The sequence below is a fragment of the Sus scrofa genome, chromosome 15, assembly GCF_000003025.6.
Source record: "Sus scrofa isolate TJ Tabasco breed Duroc chromosome 15, Sscrofa11.1, whole genome shotgun sequence".
NCBI lineage: Eukaryota > Metazoa > Chordata > Mammalia > Artiodactyla > Suidae > Sus > Sus scrofa.
This window is the reverse complement of record NC_010457.5, coordinates 45927742-45941464: the sequence shown is the minus strand read 5'-3', so window position 1 is coordinate 45941464 and position 13723 is coordinate 45927742. Positions and strand designations below refer to the sequence as shown.

Below are 13723 nucleotides of genomic sequence, written 5' to 3'. Positions count from 1 at the left end.
ACAAACAAACAAGCAAAAACAGTGGATGTGCCAGGACTGCTCCAGAGTAGAAAGGCCTAAAGGAAAGCAGGGTACACCATCATTGTCCATCTGGACAGTGCTACAGGTTTTCAGATTGATCGAGAAACTATTTCCTCGGCAAAACCCCACAGAAGCATTATTTTTCCTGTGAGAGCATTGTTTCTTCCCCTGAAAACAGAGGACAGCAGGATTGTAATCTCGGAAGGAAATGGGGGGCAGGGCGGTGGTGGGAAGGCATTGTATCTACTCTTTATTTATTTACTTATTTTTGTCTTTTAGGGCCGCACCTGCGGCATGTGGAAGTTCCCAGGCTAGGGGTCGAGTCAGAGCTATAGCTGCTGGCCTATGCCACAGCCACAGCAGTGGGGCTCTGAGCCTCATCTTTGACCTACACCACAGTTATGGCAACATTGGGTCCTTAAGCCACTGAGTGAGGCCAGGGATCGAACCCAAGTCTTCATGGATCCTGGTCGGGTTTGTTACCGCTGAGCCACCACTCTTTCAAATGGAAAATATTTGACTGACTTTAGTCATAAGTGTGAAGAGAGTGGGATTCCTTCCTCTTTCAGCTCTTATATCTTCCAGTTTTATCTGTATGCCCTTGTGCCTCTTTCCCTCTAGTCCCAGAAAAAGGTCTTTTCCCCTTCTAAAAGCTTGACTTATTTTCAAAAACATTTGCTCCCATCTCTTCCAACACTGAGGTCTGACCACCAATAATCCCTGTTCCTATTTTATTTTCAGTCTCTTCCATTTTCCTGGCTTCTGACTCAAAGCTTACAGATTTATATGTGCTCTAATCCCTCTCATCTCTGTTAGTTAAAGCTACAAACAAAATACTCTAAACTCTACGTTCCTTTTAGAGACTATGTTTCTTCTTTATGTTTTTAAATTGAGATACAATTGACATATAACATCATATAGTTTCAGGCATACAACAAATTATTTGATATGCATATATTGAAAAATGATCATCATAAGTCTAGTTAACATCCATCACTATTACTACATTTTGTGTATACTTAGATGCATAATTGTCCAGATTTTTTTTTATATGCATTTCTAGAATCAGGACATATGGTGGATTGTTTGCAAAAGGGCCACTGTAGTTCCCCTCCTTGTATCATGTCCTTGGGTAGTTCTTTCCCACATGGATTCTTGACATGGTTGTGTGGCTTGCTTTGGCCAATAGAACAGCAGTGAACATGATACAAGCAGAGGTCTGAAAAGAAATTGTACCCTGGGGCTTGTCCACTTCACTGACCTTGGAGCCCTGAGACCACTGATTAAAATGCTTGAACCAACTTACCAGAGTGGCCATGAGGAAAAGAACAAAGGGACCTCAGTAAATAGGCTGGTGACCATCAAACATGTGAGTCAGACCATCCCTGGACCACCCAGCCCTAGTTTCTCCATTAGCTGACCAGCTGTAGGAAAGCCCAGGAGAGACCAACAGAGGAACTGCCCAGCTGAACCCAGCCCAACTGCCAACCCACAGAATCATAATCTAAGAAGCAATTATTGTTTTAAGTCATTAAGATTTAAAGTGATTGGCTATAAAAGCTAGCCAATGTAGGGTGTATCTATATTCTAATTGATGATGTCGTACAGTTAAAATGGGTGACATTTTTTTTTTCAGAGACACATAAAGTAATGGTGCATCTTATAATGGATTGTGATTTAGATTGGATGAGGTACAGAATCCTACTCCTTTGGCAGATAAGAAAGCTAGGGACTAGAGGGTTTTTTGCCATAGGTCTGTAACTAGTAAGTTTTGGAATTTGAATCCAAGCAGCCTGACCCCAGAACCTTTGCTCTTAACCTGCAAGTGGTTCCACCCAGCTGGTAAGGGGAGTAGCCAGAGAGCTGGTTGATAAAGAAACCAACCAGCATCTTATGAAATTCTGGCAAAAGGTTTGAATTTTCCTGGTTGCCAATGAGAAACTAATTGAACTGGAAGAATGGGGTACTTACATAGTTTCTTTTTAATTGACCAAAGAAAACCTTCATCTCACCTCAAGAAAAAGAAAGTTGACTGTTGTGGGGGTGTGGGGTGGAGTCCAGAAACCGTGGCCTCATCTGACGGCTCTGCTGGAACAGCATTGCAAAGCCAGGAGGAGCCCTGGAAGGCAAATCCAGGAGAGCTGGTGGACTCCCACCCAGCAGGAAGAAATCACTGCCTATGCAGCTGTGGACTAGCTCATCCTCATAAAGGCAATAAACTTGGTAGATCAAATACATTCAAAAATAAAAGGGGAGATCCCATCGTGGCGCAGTGGAAAAGAATCCAACTAGGAACCATGAGGTTGCGGGTTCCGTCCCTGGCCTCGATCAGTGGGTTAAGGATCCGGCGTTGCCGTGAGCTGTGGTTTATGTAGGTCGCAGGTGCGGCTCAGATCCCGAGTTGCTGTGGCTGTGGTGTAGGCCAGCAGCTGTAGCTCCGATTCGACACTTAGCCTGGGAACCTCCAAATGCTACGGGTGCAACCCTAAAAAGCTAAAAAAAAATTTTTTTTTTAAATAAAAGGGATGTGGGGAAAGGGAGGACTATGGCTTAATTAGGGCCACTAAAGACCTTGTGATAATCATCATAGTTAGGGAACAGTGTCAGTTTGTGAACATATCCTTCTTCCCTATGGCTGGAAGCCCAAGAAAGCCGGACTAGCAAATGTAAGCAGTAGCACAGGGACTCTGCAAAACATCCTGCTGACTACGAAGCTAATGTAGCTTAGTTTTCAGGACCCCTCTGTTACAGGAGCCCCTTGCAAGATCTGGGAAGGGGCTCTAGCAATATTTCACATAATTCAGTGTTCCTGCAAAATTTGCAAAAGTAACATAATTTAGCTGCAATCAGGTAATACCATTGCCACTCTCTACTCTCTTCTTTAAGTCCTCTCTGTCACCACCCCTCCCTTTCAGCCAATGCTAAAATGGCCAGGTCATTTCTGGCACCCAGCTAAGGAGTTGGGCATATAGGATATTTATGGGCTGTTCAGGCACTTGTATTTCTCTAACCTTCCCAGAGCAGGAATGTCTCGGGACTATTCTCTCTGCCAACTCACTCAGCATCTTGGCAGGAAGGTTCAGAGCCAGTGGTCATATCTTCTTATCAACCTGTCTTAAGGCATCTGGCAGTATGTGGGCCATGAAAGAGAAACATGGGGTTAAAGGTACACAGCTAGGAGCTATACTGCTGAAAATTCTGATCAGCACTTGTTTAAAATGAAAATCCCTGGCGTTCCCGTTGTGGCTCTGGTTAAGGACCCAGCATAGGCTCTGTCAGGATTTGGATTCAATCCCTGGCCTTGCTCTGTTGGTTAAGGATCTGGCATTGCCACAAGCTGCAGAGTAGGTCGCAGATGCAGCTCGGATCTGGTGTTGCTATGGCTGTGGTGCAGGCCAGCAGCTGCAGCTCTGATTTGATCCCTAGCCAGGAACTTCCATATGCTACAGGTGAGGCCATAAAAATTAAAATAAAATAAAATAAACAAAATGGAAATCCCTGGATTTGGTTCTCATCAACATCTAATCAAAACCCATTTTTGGAGTTCCTGTCATGGTGCAGCGAAACAAATCTGACTAGGAACCATGAGGTTTCGGGTTCCATCCCTGGCCTTTCTCAGTGGGTTAAGGATCCAGCATTGACGTGAGCTGTGGTGTAGGTCGAAGACACAGCTCGGATTCCGAGTTGCTGTGGCTCTGGCGTAGGCTGGCAGCTACAGTTCCGATTAGACTCCTAGCCTGGGAACCTCCATAAGCCAAGAGTGCAGCCCTAAAAGGATAAAAGACAAAAAAACAAAAAACAAAAACAACAACAAAAAAACAACTCATTTTTAAAAATTCATCAGCCATGTTGAAGGAAAGAAAGAGTACTTTCCATCTATTGTCTCTATAGAAAATCATGTTGTAAAATGTCATATGGGGTCTCCTGCCCCCAGATGTATAGCCCAGGCTTATTAGGAGAAAAACATCAGACAAATCCCAATAGAAGGACATTTTACAAAATAAAGCGACCAGTGATTCTCAAAACGGTGAAGGTCCTCGAAAACAGGATCATCTGAGAAACTGTCAGAGCCAAGAGGAACCTAAGGAGACATAACCACAAATGTGATAGAGCATCCTGGCTGGGAACAGAAAAAGAACATTGGGTAAAAACCAAAGAAATCTGAGCAAAGTGTAAATTTTAGGTATAAAAATGTATCAATGCTGGCTCATCAGTGTTCACAAATGTACCACACTAATGTTAGACGTTAATCAGAGCAGCAGTTGGGTGTGGGGTTTATAGAAACTCTGCATTTTTCCTGTCAATCTAAAACTGTTCTAAAAAACAAAAGTTTTTTAAAATGTCATAGTAAGAAGCAATTAATGAGTATGCAGCCAAAATGGGGGTGAGAGTGCTTATTATAAAGTCAGGAAAAAACAATTCATAAAAGGCTTATTTTTTTCCCTAGTTTTGGTGAAATGTATAGTGTTATAAATTTTTTAAATTTGAAATTTACTGGGATTTCTGTTTTCGATCTAAAGAAACATTTAATTTCATATCCAACTTTGTCATTTTCTTGAAGAGGCCCTCTAAACTACATAAACTTCCCACTTCACAAAACCTGAATCCTTGCTTGGTTGACCACATGTGAATACTTAGAAAAATATGTCCAGTTCAACAATGGAGTAGGCACCGTGTGTAAATACCATGCTAGGATGTGCAGAGGCGTGCAGCGTGTTGGTAGTGGTGGTGGTGGTTTATGAAGATTCTCTGTTCTCTGACCACTTACAGTTTCATGGGAGAAATGGTTATATGCCTAACGTAGATGCAGCCTCCATACATATTGTGACACCCACCTCCTGCCACCAACACCTCCCAAGGTCTAGAAGTGAGAGCACATTGGCCATTATTAATCCATGTGGCCATAGTTCAGAGAACTGTGCTCAAAAGTTGTAGCCAATAGTAATCATCACAACTTTGCAGGGGCCACTGGCCTGTGAGAGCTTTTGAGATAAAGCCATTGACAACCTGCCCTTCAGCTTGTCTCCAAAAGGACTTTGACTCACTTTAGTTTGTCTAGAGGATTGATCAGTTTTAGACAGATATAGATTTGGACCTAGCCAGAATTAACCACAAAAGTTTTCATCAACCCAAAATGTAACAGGGGTGAGAACAACTGAAAAGACTCAGGCTTCCATTAGGAAATTCGTTCCACTGCAGTATCCAAGTGGCTCTTGTTCACTTGGCCACAGAGGAAGTTGGAAGAAAGAAAGTAAAGAGGTTTAAGACTGGATTCCTACTGTTCCACGAGTCACAAAATGGAATCCCTCAACCATAGACTGTGGAACATTCATTTAAAGAGAAGACTGAGGCCATAGGCTGTTCTTGTGGCACCTCCCTTCTAAGGTACGTCCTACTAATCTCATTTTACAGAGGAGATGGGGCTTAATGCACAGTGGCCCAACTCCAAAGCCTCTGTTCTCAACCATTGTGCAGTACGGCCTCCCATGCAAGTCTAGCTGATGGTCGCGGAATAACCCCATAAATTGTGAAACTTTTAAAAATGATTAGGAAGCAAAGTTGTCGGCATTTTTGTAAAGTGCCGAAAAGGACCCGAGGAATTATTTCATCTAGCTGCCTTACTTCCTGAGGAGAAACCTGAACTTCTGGGGAATGAAGTTGCTTCCCATTGTCACACAATAGTTTCTGCCAACAGAAGTGGGACTCGAGATGCAATGGATGCCTGTCCCACTCTTGAGCTGAGAAGCCACCTGCATTAAGGGCTAAAACCCAGGGACAGGCATGCTATAGGGGGAAAATGTCTTGGAGAGGAAGGGGATAAGAGGAGACAGCCAAGGACAACTGTCACGTGTTATGGGTTGAACTGAGGGCCCCCCACCCTATATATGTTGAAATCTTAACCCCTAGAACTTCAGAATGTGACCTTGTCTGGAGAGAGATTCTTAACTGAAGTAATCACGTTAAAATGAGGGCATTACTATAGACCCTAATCTAGTTTGACTAGTGTCATTGCAAGGAGAAATCTGGATACAGGCACATAAGAGGGAAAACCATGTAAGGGGACATAGGGAGAAGAAGCCATCTTCAAGCCAATGAGAGCTGCCTGGAACAGTCTTCCTGCACGGCCTGCAGAAGGAACCAACTCTGCTCACACTATTTTATTTCATTTTATTGCTTTTTAGAGCAGCACCTGTGGTATATGGAGGTTCCCAGGCTAGGGGTCAAATAGGAGCTACAGCTGCTGACCTATACCACAGCCACAGCAATGTGGGATCTGAGCTATGTCTGTGACCTACACCACAGCTCACAGCAATGCCAGAACCCCAACCCACTCAGCAGGGCCACAGATTGAACCCAAATCCTCACGGATACTAGTTGGATTTGTTTCTGCTGTGTCACAATGGGAACTCCTATTTTTTCATTTTTCTTTTTGTTCTTTTTAGGGCCAATACGGTAGTTCCCAGGTTAGGGGTCGAATTGGAGCTGCAGCTGGCAGCCTACACCACAGCTCAAGGCAACACCAGATCCTTAACCCACTGAGCAAGGCCAGGAATCGAACCTGCAACCTCATGGTTCCTAGTCGGATTCGTTAACCACTGAGCCATGATGGGAACTCCCTATTTTTCTTTTAAATGGAAAATCCAGATCTAGAAGCTCTAGATGGGAGTTCCCATCACGCAGCGAAAATGATCCGACTAGGAACCATGAGGTTGCAGGTTCGATCCCTGGCCTTGATCAGTGGGTTAAGGATCTGGTGTTGCCGTGAGCTGGGGTGTAGGTCAGAGATTCGGCTCAGATCCTGTGTTGCTGTGGCTCTGGTATAGGCCGGCAGCTACAGCTCCAATTAGACCCCTAGCCTGGGAACCTCCATGTGCTGCAGATATGGCCTTAAAAAGCAAAAAAAAAAAAAAAAAAAAGACCTAGATGGAGAAGGAGCTCAAGGAGAAGTGACCTGTTACAGAGGCCATCAGAATGCGGAGTGCCCCCACCATCACTGTAGCACAGCGCTGAAAACGCTGTGGGAGGAAACAATTACTGTGGCCACTGTTCAGATGTTCTGGGACTGTGAGAGAAGCCCAGTGACAGTCCTTAGGCTACTGTCATACAGTCAGCCTGAGTATTGTCACATAGTTAAGGTTGAGTATGAGGCCTGAGTGAGCACAAGCTCACACCAAAGTCAGTACAAGTACATTCGCCTATTACGGACTGCTCTGGAGGCAGATTGCCTGAGGCCCAGTGTACTTCTGCCCTCACTAGCTTTCGACCTCCCCGTACCTCTGTGTCCTCATCTGTAAAAAGGGACTAATGACAGCACCCATCTCATAAGGTTATGATGAAGATTCAATAGGATAATTGTGAAATGTTTCAGTAAAGGCTGTCATTATTAGAGGCATTATAAAAATAATTCTTCTCATGCCTCAAACTCAAAGCAGTTCCAGATAAGAGCCGGCCATGCAGTGCTGGACACAAGTACCACTGTAACCAGGACCTCGGTTATTAGAGGTTAAGGTACCAGCAGACCTCAGGGGGCTAAGAGGAACAATAACATTTGGGCTAGGAGCCTGAAAAAAGCTGGCCTCTGAAAGGCCCCTAATGGGCATCGCATGGATGCAGACAGTAGCCCTCAAAACCGCACCGCCAGGGCTGAGCAGCAGACAGGCCCCAAGAACTTGGCAGGTGAACACTGCCATTAGTGACGTGGAACCAGTGCGCGGCCCCAGCTATACCCGGGGTGATCTCTTCGGTTGCTTCATGTCCAGGCAGCTGCAGAAGTACAGACTGGGGCCTTCCCAGCCAGGTCTGTGGCAAAACCCCACGTGGGAGCAGTGGTGAAACCGGGTTAAAAGGAGTCCTGCACATCGTTGCCAAATAAAATAGGAAAAGAAAGCCCCCGCCCGCCAAATCAGCGGGGCACGCGGTTGCGGAAGGAAGACACGAAAGGGCGTCTCCCGGCCTCCAACTGCACCGCAGACTTCTGGGCTGAACCGCCACAATTTGCTCTTTGCCCCCCTCGGATTCGTTATGAAATCCCGGGACAGTTAGGGCTACTTCAGAGGCGTTTCCCCAACGCTTCCCGGAACTCCCCCACCTGCTGCCCGGCCGGCACGCGCGCGACCTGACGGGAAGGCCGGCGCGCGGCGGGTGGGCGGGACCTGATGTGGGGGCGTGTTCTGTGATGGGGCGGGGCCTGAGAACCGGGCAGGGCGGGCGCGGCACGCGCACCGGCAGCAGCCTGTCTCCACAGCGGTAGGGGCTGGGGCACAGCCAGCTCACGGCGGCGACGGCGGCGCCCTTAAATAGCATTCGGAGCCAGTGCAGGGCAGGCAGTGGGCTGCGGTGACAGCCGGCGGCGAACCGCCTGGCCTGCGGAGGAGGTGAGTGCTCCTGCCGCGAGGAACCGTGTCCGTGCACGCTGTGGCCCCGAGGTCTTAGCGGAGCCGCGAGGCTGATGCTGCTCCGCCGGCAGGAGCCTGGGAGGCGGCGGCCTCAGCAGAGGCGCGCGAGCCGGCCCTCGGCTAGCCGGGACGTGCCGCTTTTCCGGCCTCTGCCCTGCGGCCCCCTGGGTTCCCGCTGCAACTGAGGCCTCCGGGCCGCCCGAGCCGCCGCCGCTTCCTGTGCCGGAGCCGGGGATATCGGCCCTCGGCTCCCTGCGGACGGCGCCGGGCTGGTGCACCGCGGCGTGTGGGTGACGCGGGCCGCGGGACTGGATCCTTATTTTTATGACGGCGAGGACCGGCCTGGCGAGAAGCGGGACCCGGGGCTGCAGATGCGAGGGATGATCCCGCGGCGCGGTGACGGTGCTCTCTCGGTCCGACCTCCCTCCTGCCCCTGGGCGGGGTTTGAGGCGCGCTCCGATCGCGCGTGGACGCATCGGTGCAGGCTGTGACCCAGCCTCCGCGCGATGGTGGCTCCTGCGCGCGGCGCTTGCGGGAGGGTCAAAGGCAGCATCGGAAGCGGGTTGCCACATGTGGAAATTCTCGCGGTGCCTCCACAGTAGTGCCCGTGCCGCTGCGCAGAGCTGTGATGGAGTGAGTCATTTGAGGAGTCTGGCATTTTTTGAAAATAGGAAGCAAAAATGATGCTATCTATCACCTTGCAGCCTAGACGGAGAGTGCTGGTAGGTGGCTTGAACGAACACGTGGACGAGAACCTAGAGACGGATGCTCTCGCCAATCAGTGTGTACGTTAGAATAGCACACCCCTTCCTCACCCAACCTACTTCCAAGGTTATGGAGCTTAATTAAGACCATTATAAAAGTGCCCTTGCCTTTTAAAGTTCAGACTTCTAAGCTTCTTGTTAGTGCAGGAATAAGTGCCCCAACTGTTAATATGCTTCCTTTTATTTTCTAAATTTATTTTTTATTTTATTTGTTTTATTTTTTGGCCCCACCTGGGGCATGTGGAAACTCCTGGGCCAGGGATGGAACCCGTGCCACAGCAACGACCGGAGCAGCTGCAGGGACAACCCCAGATCCTTAACCCGAAGCACTATAAGAGAACTCCCCTTCCTTTAGACCAAGAGAAACTGCTTAAATTCCAGTTTCTGACACAAATTTCATCTATGATTATCTCACTGTAAACAGTTATTTACTTAAACACTTAAACAAAAAGCCAATCAAAGCCTTCTGGCTGATTGAGCATTTTCAGGTGGAGGTGGCAGGTCAGGTTGATTTAAAACCTAAGGTGTGAGTTGACAGTCTGGTTGGGTGGGCTTGAGAAGGTGGACTTTTAAAGGAAACCTTGCTTCCCATCAGTGTGGAGCCAGGCTTGGGAGTCTTGTTCTTTTTTGGGGGGGGGGACTTTTTAGGGCCTCACCCAAGGCACATGGAAGTTCCCAAGCAAGGGGTTGAATCAGAGCCACAGCTGCCAAGCTACACACAGCCACAGCAACACCAGAACTGAGCTGTGTCTGCAACCTACACCGCAGCTCATGGCAACGCTGGTTCTTTAACCCACTGAGCGAGGCCAGGGATCAAACTCACATCCTCACAGATACTGGTCGGGTTGTAACCACTAGCCACAGTGGAACTCCTAGGCTTTTAAATTTGGGGCATTTAGAAAGTTCCTGTGTGCCAGCAGCTGCAGGTTCAGTCCCTGGCCTGGGAATTTCCACATGCCTTGGGTGTGGCCAGCAATATAGTGATTAGTTAATTGGGAACATTTAAGAAATAGAGACTTGGGACAAACTCAGGTAGAGGCAGGTATATCATACAGGTTGAGTTTTCATAGCTATGGCTACTTTTGGATGAGGTTTGGAATGGCTGCAAGTGTCCCCAGGTGCCACAGTGTTGTGCTTATTTAAATGTCCAGGTCTTGCCACATTTTTTGTTTTTGATGTAGCTGTTTTGTGAAAGTTTGAAGAAGAGGCTGAGGAAAGATGACGTTTGTTTTGTCATCATAGTTTGGGAAGTTCTCCTCTCTTCAAGTTTCACTTTTCTGGCAAGAGCTAGATTATAGGAAGTCATTTCCAGATCTGCTACTCAGAAACCTTAGAGGAATAGTTTTTTAAGGTCAGTTGCCGATTTATTGTGTAAATTTGTCACTTAAGCCACATGTCCATTATTCTTTTGCCATTACTGTCTGTTATAACCAAATTCTGTCAATGTTGACAGAATTAATAATGTTTTACCAACAGTATTGTTTGGATGATGCAATAGGTGAGATTCCTGTGTTAGCAAATTCAGAAGAACTTCCTTTAAGGCAGCTCAGAGCTGTAGGTATCCTAAGGCCTCTTCAAGCTGCTCTCTGACAGGCCACTGCCAGTCAGGAGGGAGCTGGAAGGTGCCAGAGTTTTTATTGAAGGTCATCGGTCCAACTTGGTGTTCAGACAAACACGTTAGCATCACTTTGCTTTGACACTCCTGCATGGAGACCAAGTCTCAGTGAAGAGAGCTTATCTGAAGCTACCAGGGGTTGAGTTTGTGTCAACGTTCTATTACTTACAGGACCTTCGGAGAGCTTTTAAACCATCACGAGGCCTGAAGACAGAGCTGAACTTGATGATCTAGAGAGTAAAGTCACCCAGTGCTCATGTCTGCAACTTAAAATCATTTCCTCTGGTTCCTTACTTAAAATGCTGAATGCCAGCTCTTAAAAAATCCTAGCTTGGGAGTTACTGTCGTGGTGCAACAGAAACGAATCCCAATTAATGCCCATGAGAACACAGATCCCTGGTCTTGCTCAGTGGGTCAGGGATCGGTATTGCCATGAGCTGTGGTGTAGGTCACAAACTCGGGGCTCGGATCTGACATTGCTGTGGCTGTGGTGTAGGCCTGCAGCTGTAACTCTGATCAGCCTCTTGCCTGGGAACCTCCATATGCCTTGGGTACGGCCATTAAAAAAAAAAAAAATCCTAGTTTGTGTAAGCCTGAGGTGATATGTAATTTGTACCACAATGACAAAAGAAAAAGATCACGTAATCTGAATTAGTTTCATTTTTCTTTTTCACATCCTTATGTTTAAAAGTTCTTGACTGTGTTGGAGACACACAGTACTTAGCCGTAACCTTTGTGGAATCAAAAGGGGACAACGAAATGTAATGGTGCCTTTCCTGAAATACAGCTGCCTTGGAGGGATGGCACATTCTTTGGACAACAACTTAGCTGGAGGAGAGGACTCTGCTCCCCTGTGCTGCCTACCCCGGGAAAATACATTTGGCTGGAGCTCCAGGGCTTGCCTCCAGATTTTAAGACTGGTGGTTCCATGTGCTTTTCAAGTTTTAAAAAAAATTTGAGGAGTTCCCATCGTGGCGCAGTGGTTAACGAATCCGACTAGGAACCATGAGGTTGCAGGTTCGGTCCCTGCCCTTGCTCAGTGGGTTAACGATCCGGCGTTGCCGTGAGCTGTGGTGTAGGTTGCAGACACGGCTCGGATCCCACGTTGCTGTGGCTCTGGCGTAGGTCGGTGGCTACAGCTCCGATTCAACCCCTAGCCTGGGAACCTCCATATGCCGCGGGAGCGGCCCAAGAAATAGCAACAATAACAACAACAACAACAAAAAGACAAAAGACAAAAAAAAAAAAAAAAATTGAAAGCTGTCTAATATCTAAATCAAAACCACTTGTCTCAGAAAAGCAATATTAATAAAATATATAATATATGGTTATATATTATATGATATATTAATTTAAATACTTTTTATATTATAATAGGAGTCTACACTCATTATAGAAGATTGAGGAGCTTTAAAAAGTCTTGGAGTTCCTGCTGTGGCATAGTGGGTTAAGAATCTGGCCTTGTCTCTGCAGCAGTCTGGCTCAGTGGATTTAAGGAGCCAGCATTGTTGCAAGTAAAGCAACGTAGGTTGCAACTGCCACTCAGATTTGATACCTGACCTGGGAACTTCCATATGCTAGGGATGCGGCTCCAAAAAATAAATAGGTGAAAGTCTTCAAGGAGTTCCCTTGTGGTGCAGAGGGTTAAGGACCCAACATTGTTACTGCAGCAGCTCGGGTCACTGCTGTGGCGCAGGTTCAATCCCTGGCCCAAGGTCTTCTATATGCCATGGGCACAGCCAAAAAAAAAAAAGGTCTTCAAGAGATATTAACATGTTCATATATTTCCTTTTTGTATTTTTCCAGAAAATTTTTTTTAATTTAAACATATGTTTTTAATCAAAAATAAGAATTTTGATGATTTAATTTTAATCACTTAAGTTATATTGTGAACATTTTTTCCATGTTATGTACTCTTGAGAAAAAATTAGGGTTTTTTTTTTTGTTTTCTTTTTTTCTTTTTAGGGCCACACCTGTGGCATATGGAAGTTCCCAGGCTAGGGGTCCAATCGAAGCCATAACTGCCGGCCTACATCACAGCTCACAGAAACGCCGCATCCCCAACTCACTGAGCGAGGCCAGGGATGGAACCCATATACTCATGGATACTAGTCAGATTCGTTTCCATTGTGCCACAATGAGAACTCCGAAAAATTCGTTTTGAAGCAGACTGCCTTGGGTGGTTTATGAACTATACCATAGTTTGTGTATTGTTGTGTATTTGGAAATAACTATTTAAGAACAGTTCACCAAACTTCTTATATATTTCATTTTATGAATAAATATATATATATGTATGTATGTATGTATTTAAGTTAGGGCATGCTCTGCTTTAAAACTGTTGAAGCTGGCAATGACTTGGAAATTATTTTTATTAATGAGTGGCTTTAATGGACTTTGTGGTTCATGTGTTCTAGTCAAAAGCTGTTGAAATAAGGATTTCATGCTTTGGAAAGATAAATGGAAAGAAGTAAGGGCGTCACAGGAGGAAATGTGGGTTGCCTTTTATACCGTTTCCTCATTCGGGGAGGGACTTCTGATAAGTGTATTATCTGTCCATTTGCACAGTTATTTGGCTGCTATAGAAATTGGCATTTTCCCCACAGGTTTGTGGTGGAGAAAATGTCCATATATATAAAGCCAAAATGTCCTGAGTTCCATTGATTCTTTTATTAACCAGAGTAAAGAAAAAGTGGCTATAGGGGCTGGTTTCTTCCTGGAGACTCAGCATCAGCTCTGGAGCAGGGCAGGGTCAGCTGACTGCCCTGGTGGCCACTAGTGGCCCGCCTGGGAGACACAGGACGTGACAGGCAATGATGACAGCCCATAGCGCCAGGGTCTGTTCTCAGGGCTTCACATCCCTTAAACCAGTTAATTTTCCCAACCTCCCTGTGTGGTAGGTCCCACTTTTATCCGTGTTTTACAGA

General features: G+C 46.3%; 1 protein-coding gene across 6 annotated transcripts in view; it reads left to right on the top strand.

Moving 5' to 3' along the window:
- The window catches only part of ACSL1 (acyl-CoA synthetase long-chain family member 1), a 69470-nt gene continuing 60884 nt past the window's right edge, over nt 5138-13723 (top strand). Inside the window, exon 1 of one of the 6 annotated variants that reach the window (XM_005671708.3) lies at nt 5138-5406. The gene's annotated coding sequence lies outside the window, so the exon portion shown is untranslated. 6 annotated transcript variants of the gene reach the window in all.